We start from the raw sequence: 8,301 nt of genomic DNA on the forward strand, positions 1-8,301 counted from the left end.
GGGGGGCGGCCAGAGTGCCGGTTGGAGGGCGGCGAGCCCGGCTGTGGCCCCGAGCTCCCCGGCGGCCGGAGCGCCGCGCCGCCCCTCTCCAGGTGCCGCCCCAAGCACCAGCTTGGGTGCCGGGTGCCTGGAGCCGGCCCTGACACCGTCTGGTTGCCTTAAGCCCAACATTTATGTGCAAAATCTAAAATAAATAGAAGTGATATCATGATTTGTTTTTCTTTTAATGAAAATTTTTTGTTTGGATGTAAATATATCCCTGTAGTGTTTCCAACTGGAACAGTGCATGTGTTAGTGTGTGAAAGACTGATAGTGAAACTGACAAGTAATAAAACTGATCGAGTTTGTTTCTCTTTCTAAACTGATGCAGCTAGTAAACTAGCAGCATAAAGAGTGAAAAGTAACTTCAATTTTAAAAATTCTTTAGAACATTAGATAATTAAATCTATAATTTGTTAGGACTATATTATATTTAATAGGACAATGCTTTATATATATATATATATATATAAAATAGCTCAGAGACATTGGCCGTAGTAAATAAATACCTACAGGTATCAATGCATAATTTGCAAAAATGCTTTAAAGTAATAACTTTTAAATCTGAAAAAAGAAATCACCCCAACAAATTCAGTTTGTCCTAAAGTTGTGATTCAGCCTCTTGGCTTTTACCACAATTTGATGGCAATATTACTTATTCTTTGTAATAAGGTAGCACCCAGGGCCCAATGAGTATTAGCAAGTCACATATAGGCAAACAAGGTCCCTGATCCAAACAGCCCACAATCTAATTACCATCACAATTGTAACTAATTGCCCTGTTGCTGGCAAAGGATGAAATTGAATAGGGAGACTGAAGGAGGCTCTTGGTACTGTAGGTCAGGGGGAACACAATGGTAAAGGGCAGGATGGTGGAAGTTAACCCTGTTATTGTCCAAGCTACACTGATTCTGTGGATAAACAGAGGAATTCAGTCTTCAGGGCTGTTTGGCACCTTCTACCAGAATGAAAAATTCACTTGAAGAAGGAAAAATGAAATGTGAAAACAAAAAACCATGTTCACTTGTGAAGCTGTCCAGGATTTGGGAAAGATAAGTTTCCCAGCCAGTGAAGTGGAGTTAATTGATTAACTTGGGAGCCAATAGAGGTATGCTGGCCCCAGTTCCTCATGCACCTTTCTTTTCAAGTGAATACTGCTTGGGGGGGGGGGGAAAGAGAAGAGCACGGGGAGAGGCACATCAAATCAAGTCCCTTCTCATTTTATTAAAGAATCAGATTGCTATAAAATATTTTGTTTGCCTACCAGTAGATAAAATTGCACCTTTAAAATGTTTTCCCCAAAAAACCATTCATAAGCAAATTCTTAATTTCCAGTTTATGTTCTTTAGTCAGAATGTTTTAGTTCTAGTAAAATAAACTCCCAAGAAGTGGAAGGAGAAAAAACTCCTTACTTTACCTTGGTCTGATGTCTTTTACCTGCTAGCACATTGCAATATTCTGCAACTGCCTAAGTCAAGGGCAGTCAGAGCAAGGGTGAAGTGATAGATACAGTATTTATAAAACTGCCTCTGTAAGGGAGTTAGGGTTTATTTTTTTAATAAACTGAAAATGATAACACAAGAACTTTTCATCTGGCATGTGCTTGGGCTCCATCAGCTGCTGGAAAAGATTGTAATTTCAGCTCTGAGACAGTGCTTCTCCATGCACTTTCAGTGGATTTCAAAACAAACACAGCTATATGTTCATGCCTCTTAGTAGCCAGAGCTAGGTAAGGTTACATGTCCCAATACATTTAGAAAGAAGCTGCAGAGCTAGATATAATGAGGCACGCACGCACGCAACATTGGTTAAACTATAAAACACCAGGTTGAAGCAATGCCTCTGACACCAATGGGAAAAGCCGGAGGGGAAATCAGAAAGAAGACTCTGCTTGTCCTTAGCCCACCTTCCTATGCATGGCTATTGCATTAGGCATCACATAATATGGGAGATCATTCAGGTGATCCCTGCTCACCCACCCACACCACTCAGCCTGCCAAAGACCAAATATGAGACCCAGGAGGAGAGAGACACAAGAGCGCAGGCAGCTGAAAATGATGAGCGATGAAGGACTTAGTCATTAGTTACATTTCCTATATGCTCCTCTTCACACATCAGCAGTTCTGCCATAAACACCTTAAAATAATAAACAGGACAGCATGAGAGGAAGGTACATTGGAGTCTAAAAAAAGTTAAGTTCCCCCTTCTAATGATGGAATTGAGAGATGTGGTGGCACTGACTCTCAGCACCACTTCAGGCTTTTCCTTTTAATGGGGATGCTTCATAATCTCTGGTCTCTTGAAATTATCTTGTCACAAAAGGGAGTGGGGCTTCCAACAGGGTGTTTCCAATTGGCCCCAGACACTCTGGAAATCGCTCTGTCCTCCCTCCCCCACTTCGTCACCTTGGTCCAAAATAGTCTCAACCTGATGACCTTCTGGACATGCTGCAAAGCCACCACTTATTTGACAGGGGTTTGGAGGTGGGGGGGGGGGAGAGGAGTTTGATAGTATATTCCTGGAATAGAGAAGGAGTGGGGAAGAGAGGGACTTTCATGCTGCTTTGATTTATTGGCTGGCTGAGTTCATAGTTATTTGACTAGGATTATTTAATGATGCTGGGTGGTCATCATTGTGTCCCTGTAAATTTAGTTAAATGTTAGGGTGGCTAAAAGCTTTGTTGTGTGACTAGTTTTCATTGTTGCTTAACTCTAACAAAATGATAAAAAAATCAATCATACATCCACAGACACTAAAGTCCTTGGGGAAACTGCACAGATGTGAGACGAGGAACAGAACTCAGAACCATAGGCTCTGCCAGTAGGGATGACTAAATACCAGCTGCACTATACCAGCCAGTAGATGGCATAATGAACCCCACAGAGGACACAGACATATGTAAGCACTGGCAGGTCTGATATAATCTATCCAGAGGGGTCAGTCAGGACTAGCTGCATTTGGGTATCTTCAGCAAAGTTATTCTTGGGAGAACCTAACCCTTCAATCTCTTTCCCTCACTGCCTCCAAATCCTTTTAATCTCATCTCCTGGCCTTCATCATCTCTGCAGGTCAATATGGTTTTGTAGCAGCACATGCCAATTATACATTAAATTCAGGATGGTCCCCTAAAGCGTACCAGCAATTGGAGGCTCCCTCCACTATGAATTTTCCAGACACTCTTGGGGCAAAGGTGCATTCACACAGGGCAACAATACACACATAAGCAGGCCTGACAACCCATCCAGTAGATTGTAGTGCTGCAGATTCATAGAAACAAATGTTGGGCTGGAAGGGACCTCAAATGCGCATGTGTTACAATGTTTAAAATTAGAACAGTCTAAATCCCATGTTTCTATCCTTCACTCACTCTTCTTTATAGTCATAAAGCACCCCTTGTGCAAGGATAAAAGGGGCTTGACCAAACTGATATAAACAGAGAAACCCAAATCAAACCAATCCCATTCAGTTTTATAAACTGATAGCAGATCTTAAAGAGCAGAGCAAGATGCTATTGATATACTGGCTCCAAGAGGTGGAAGTGAGCTACTTGTATCAGGAACTTGCAAAGAGAGCAACCTGGTAAATAAGAAATCAAGAGATCACATGAACAGCAGAAAGCAAAGCCAGATCCAACTCTGTTAGGTAAGCACCAAAAACCTTACAGTTCTCTTACTGCTCTCCAGGAAGCCAAGGTTCTTCTCAGTGAAGGGCTGCTATGGAAAAATATAGTAAGCAGACTATGGTAGATGCTAACTTCTTCATTAAGAGTTTAAACTGGATGACCTACAAAACAAAGCCTACCAGTCACTGAGCAAAAGTGAACCATAATTAGGAACTGAACTGTCAGCAACTAGCATAGTAATGACAGGTCTCAGTCTGGCTAGACTCACAAGGTGGTGTCAGTGACAGCTTAATTGAATGTCAGACAAGAGTTCAGGCTTCATAGCAACTCCAAGGTCATGGGCATCCTTTGAAGGGTACAGAAAAGTATTGTGCTGTTACAGAAAGAGTTCAGCATGGGTGACCCTAGAGGCATCAAAACTGGGGGGGGGGACATTCAAAGCAGTCCCATTTTATCTGTGCCAGGTTTAAGAAAACAGAAAGGGCATCTCCAAATTTCAGAAATCACACACATATAGCAAATAATGATGCTGCTATGCAGGCACCAGGGTAAGATGTGATCCCATAGGCCTGCTATATACTAGAAAATTAGGTCTGTTTAACTATGTCAGTGGTGTGAAAAATCCACACTCACGAGCTGCGTAATTAAACTAACCTAAATCCCTGTGTAGACAGCACTAGGTCAACACAAGAATTCTTCCATCTCTCAGGGAGGTAGATTACCTACACTGATGGGAGAACCTCTACCATCGGCATAGCCAGTGTCTACACTGAAGACTGACAGGGGCACAGCTGTGGCACTGTAGCATTTTAAGTGTAGAGAAGCCCAGTGCCTAGAGCAAATGCCTAGTGCAAAATAAAGCAAACCCTAAAGTAGAGTCCTATGGAACATAAAGTAGTAGCTGGGGTCAATTACTCTGGACTGTTTCAATTCTAGGGATAAATTGGGGACTTCAGTCTGAGGATTTAGTAAATTGGAAAACAATAACTGGATGAAAATCATCTACAGGTACTAATCAGTCATGTGGACCAAGAGAGTAGACAGGGAGATGCAGCTGATAATCATTTAACCTAATCAGTAGTCAGCAGAGGAGAGAGAGAAATCAAGTTGTTATGGACACCCACAGCAAGTGAACAGCCTGGCTGCTAGCAGGAAGGTCAGCAGGAGGCAAATTCACCCCAGTGTTTGATAGCTTTATCCACATTCTCAACTAAACTTGCTGCACCAACCACTAAGTTTCATGAGCAGAAAGAGAAAGTTGCTGCTGTTGCATAGAGGTGAATCAATAATCCTAAACAGAGGGAGATTCAGTCCTTGTAGTGAAGCCAACAAGACAACATTTTCTCCAGGGCATCCTAGCAACCAATCATTCAGGGTTTCTTTCCTGCTCAGGGATTAGTCAAGTAACCTACCACTTCACCTAGTACTTGTGGCAGCCCCTTTACCTCCCTGAGAAGGCTCAAGTATCCTACACAATGACAGTAGGACAGCAACACCTCCAGCTAAGTAATGCAATCAGGCAAATTGTTTAAAGCGGAGTGATAAAAAAAACTAGATCACTGAAATGCAAAGTAAGCAGCACCGAGACAACTGACCTGTGCCCACTAGAGAAAGCAGCAAATCAGCATTATCTTTTAAAGAGAGAGAATGAACAAGAAAATTTAGGGGAAAATCCTACCTTGGAAACTACATCATGTACCCACTTCTCATCCATGGATGACTGACTACCTGCCTAGTGTCTGAAAACCTACTACCCCAAGAACATGCTCTCCCCTAATGACTCTTTCAGAGCCTCTTGCAGTTCAGCCATGTGACTGCGGCTCATGTGCACCACCGCCCCAGCACACAGAACAGTGCACTGAAACAGTCAATGAAGTGTGGTCACAGGGTGTCTGAATGAGCAGATTTCATACAGTCATTCACCCTGTTTTAATCCGCTTTCCCCATAATGGCTTACATTGAGGATTCAGAGACTGTAAATCCACCCCCACATCAAGTAGCAGAAGTGAAAGTTAGGAACCCCAGACAGTCGTGCAGCTCAAGACAGACCAGTACAAAAGTCACAGATCCCAATACAGACAGACACTTTGATTACCTTTGAACTGCATAGGGCAGCTCAGACCCTTCTCTAACACAATTGTATTAGTTTAGTAATATTTTGGTCCTATCTAGTGCCTGTCATATGAGGATTTCAGACTTACATTCGCACCCCTATAAGGTAGCTTAGTATTTTTAAACCCCATCCATGTGTATATATGGTATTTTATTATATGCTCTAACCCTTATTTTATAGAGGGGTAAAATGAGACTCAGAATGGTTAAGAGATTTGTCGAGAACAATGCAGCATAACTGGTACAGCTGGGATCAGAACCTATTCTCAATGGCCACTCCCACCCCCCTGGCCCCCCCCCAATCCTAATCACTTGACAATATTTGGTTAAAACATGGAAATGGTATTGGGGAGTCAGGACTTCTCGGTTCTAAGGCTCCATCCCCTGCACTAATCACTTGACCATATTTGAGACAAACTTTTCAGACTCAGTGCTGAACTTCCTACCTGCAACTTGGTTAACACTGAATTAGATCTTCTTGAAAGAAGCATATGTCAGATATTCTAACAAACCTTTTAGATTTGGCATCATCCTTCCTCTTCCTTACCCAGGCTGAATCTACATATGCAGCACAACACACAACAAAGTGCCACCACCATTCAACATTTTGCACATTTGCTTTAGTAGCTGGTGTGTAGCACTATTTCTCTGCAGTACTCAAAAAGTTGTGTCAGTGGGTAAAACACAAGAAAACACATCAATTAAACATTTAACTCCTTTCAGCCATGAGTCTGGAATCTCATTTTTATAAGCAGGCTTGGATTTGATTGACAGAAGTTTTATTCTTGTAGGTTAATTATTTGAATTGTTACTTTTGTCCCCTGAAGCACAAAAAATCAGGCCACTGAATAGATGCACCTATCTTTGGATGCTATACTGTAGATGTTGCCACATAGATGTATCATTTTTTGCCAGTTTATCACCATTAAGTTGTTCACAAATGAGTTTTACCAACTTCCCTGGCCAATTTACTGTGAATTACCACCAGATGCAGCAACACCGCCCTCTGTCTGCCACTGAGAAAATTGGCATTTGATGTCATTGCCTACCCTTCCAGATCTACCAATATATTTTATCTGAAATGAATCAACATCTATTCACCACTTGCTTAAAAGTATTTCAAAATCTGATGGCTTTTGAAGATGTTGTTGACAGCAATCTATCCCTACTACACAGTCAACTGCACTTTTTTTAAAAATTGCCGAACATGAAATGTTTAACCTTTTAAAGTAAATGACAAGTCACTTTATTTCAAACACCTTGATTTTTAAGATCGCCCTCTTGAACCATCCTCACTACAAAAGCCAATTAGAGCTCTTACCAGCTTCCTCCCCACTACACAGAAGCACTTGCTGGCTTTCCCCTTCCAGCTCCTGCAGCCAAGTGTTAATGTGGAAAAGGGATTTTAAAATAGAAAGAAGCACAAATGCTCGAGATCTACTTTACATTTTTATTTTCCCCTCATGTTTTCCCAGCTGCTCTGTTCAGAAGACAATATAAAAAACCCAACTGCCTGCAAAGAATATTAAAAATAAAGAGACTTGAAAGCTGCAGTCCAAAGAGGAGGATGTGACTTTAGTTTGACTTACCAATTTTATCCAGCTGTATGTTTTCCTACTTGCTTTTTACAGCAGCTGAGCTCAGTGTTCAGGAACGTCCATCCTGTGTCAGAGAGCCAGGCAGGAGTACTGATCTCCACGCTGGATGTTACTGCGTGAGCTGCAGATGGGATGGCTGCGTGTGTATGTACACTGTATTCGGATAAAGATCAAGAACTGTTTCCCATTCCACAGCCCAGCTACAGTGCTACAAGCTTTAGGAGGCAGGGCCTTCCTCTGCTACTGTGCTACACTTTCTTAAAGAGACAAGCTCCAGTTTGACAGGCAATACCAATGAACAGACTCTTGAAAAATCCCGAATGGGATGGTGTTTGGACCAGGAGAGGTAGGAGTTGTGTTCTCATTGTCTGAGACCTGGCTGACATCCATCAGGATATGAAATAGTTTCCTACATGCTTCATTAACAACAAGACTTTCGTCTTCCACACAGCCTTTTATTCAAGGCTGTCAGAGCATTTTTCAAAGGCGGGTAGGAATTATTATACAGACAACTTGCTCAACATCACCTGGCAAATCTGTGGCAGAGATGGGACTAGAATGCAGGGGTCCCAACTCCAGATACCTCATCTAAACACTAGAGCACACATACACACACCCAAGTGAAGAATGGCTGAATATATACATACATGTTATCCAATCAGGGATGGCTGCAAGTGACTCACATTACATTGTCCTTAAAAGTATTTACTCCCTTGTAGGGCAGAGAGCATATTTTAACAAATGCAAACCTATAATTTCCCAGTTTCTTCACTCTCACTCATTCTGAAAATAACTTTAGTCTGGTAGCAATCCACTGTTTCCAAGGGATTTTCTACTCCCCAGCTTCCCATTCAGGAGATGTGCGTGTTTTAAGTGTACCACACCTTAACATGGAAGGAGTTGCTCCCTCTGTTGATTAGGGGGCAAAGC

General features: G+C 42.1%; 1 protein-coding gene across 1 annotated transcript in view; it reads right to left on the reverse strand.

Annotated features, from left to right (window-relative positions):
* DAAM2 (dishevelled associated activator of morphogenesis 2) overlaps positions 1–7,492 on the reverse strand; it is a 214,619-nt gene extending 207,127 nt beyond the window's left edge. Inside the window, exon 1 of the mRNA XM_029911034.1 lies at positions 7,363–7,492. The gene's annotated coding sequence lies outside the window, so the exon portion shown is untranslated. The remainder of the gene's footprint in view (positions 1–7,362) is intronic.
* Between the last annotated feature and the right edge of the window lie 809 nt (positions 7,493–8,301).

The sequence above is a fragment of the Terrapene carolina genome, unplaced genomic scaffold (genome assembly GCF_002925995.2).
Source record: "Terrapene carolina triunguis isolate 2854851 unplaced genomic scaffold, T_m_triunguis-2.0 Scaffold85, whole genome shotgun sequence".
NCBI classification, from domain to species: Eukaryota; Metazoa; Chordata; order Testudines; family Emydidae; genus Terrapene; species Terrapene triunguis.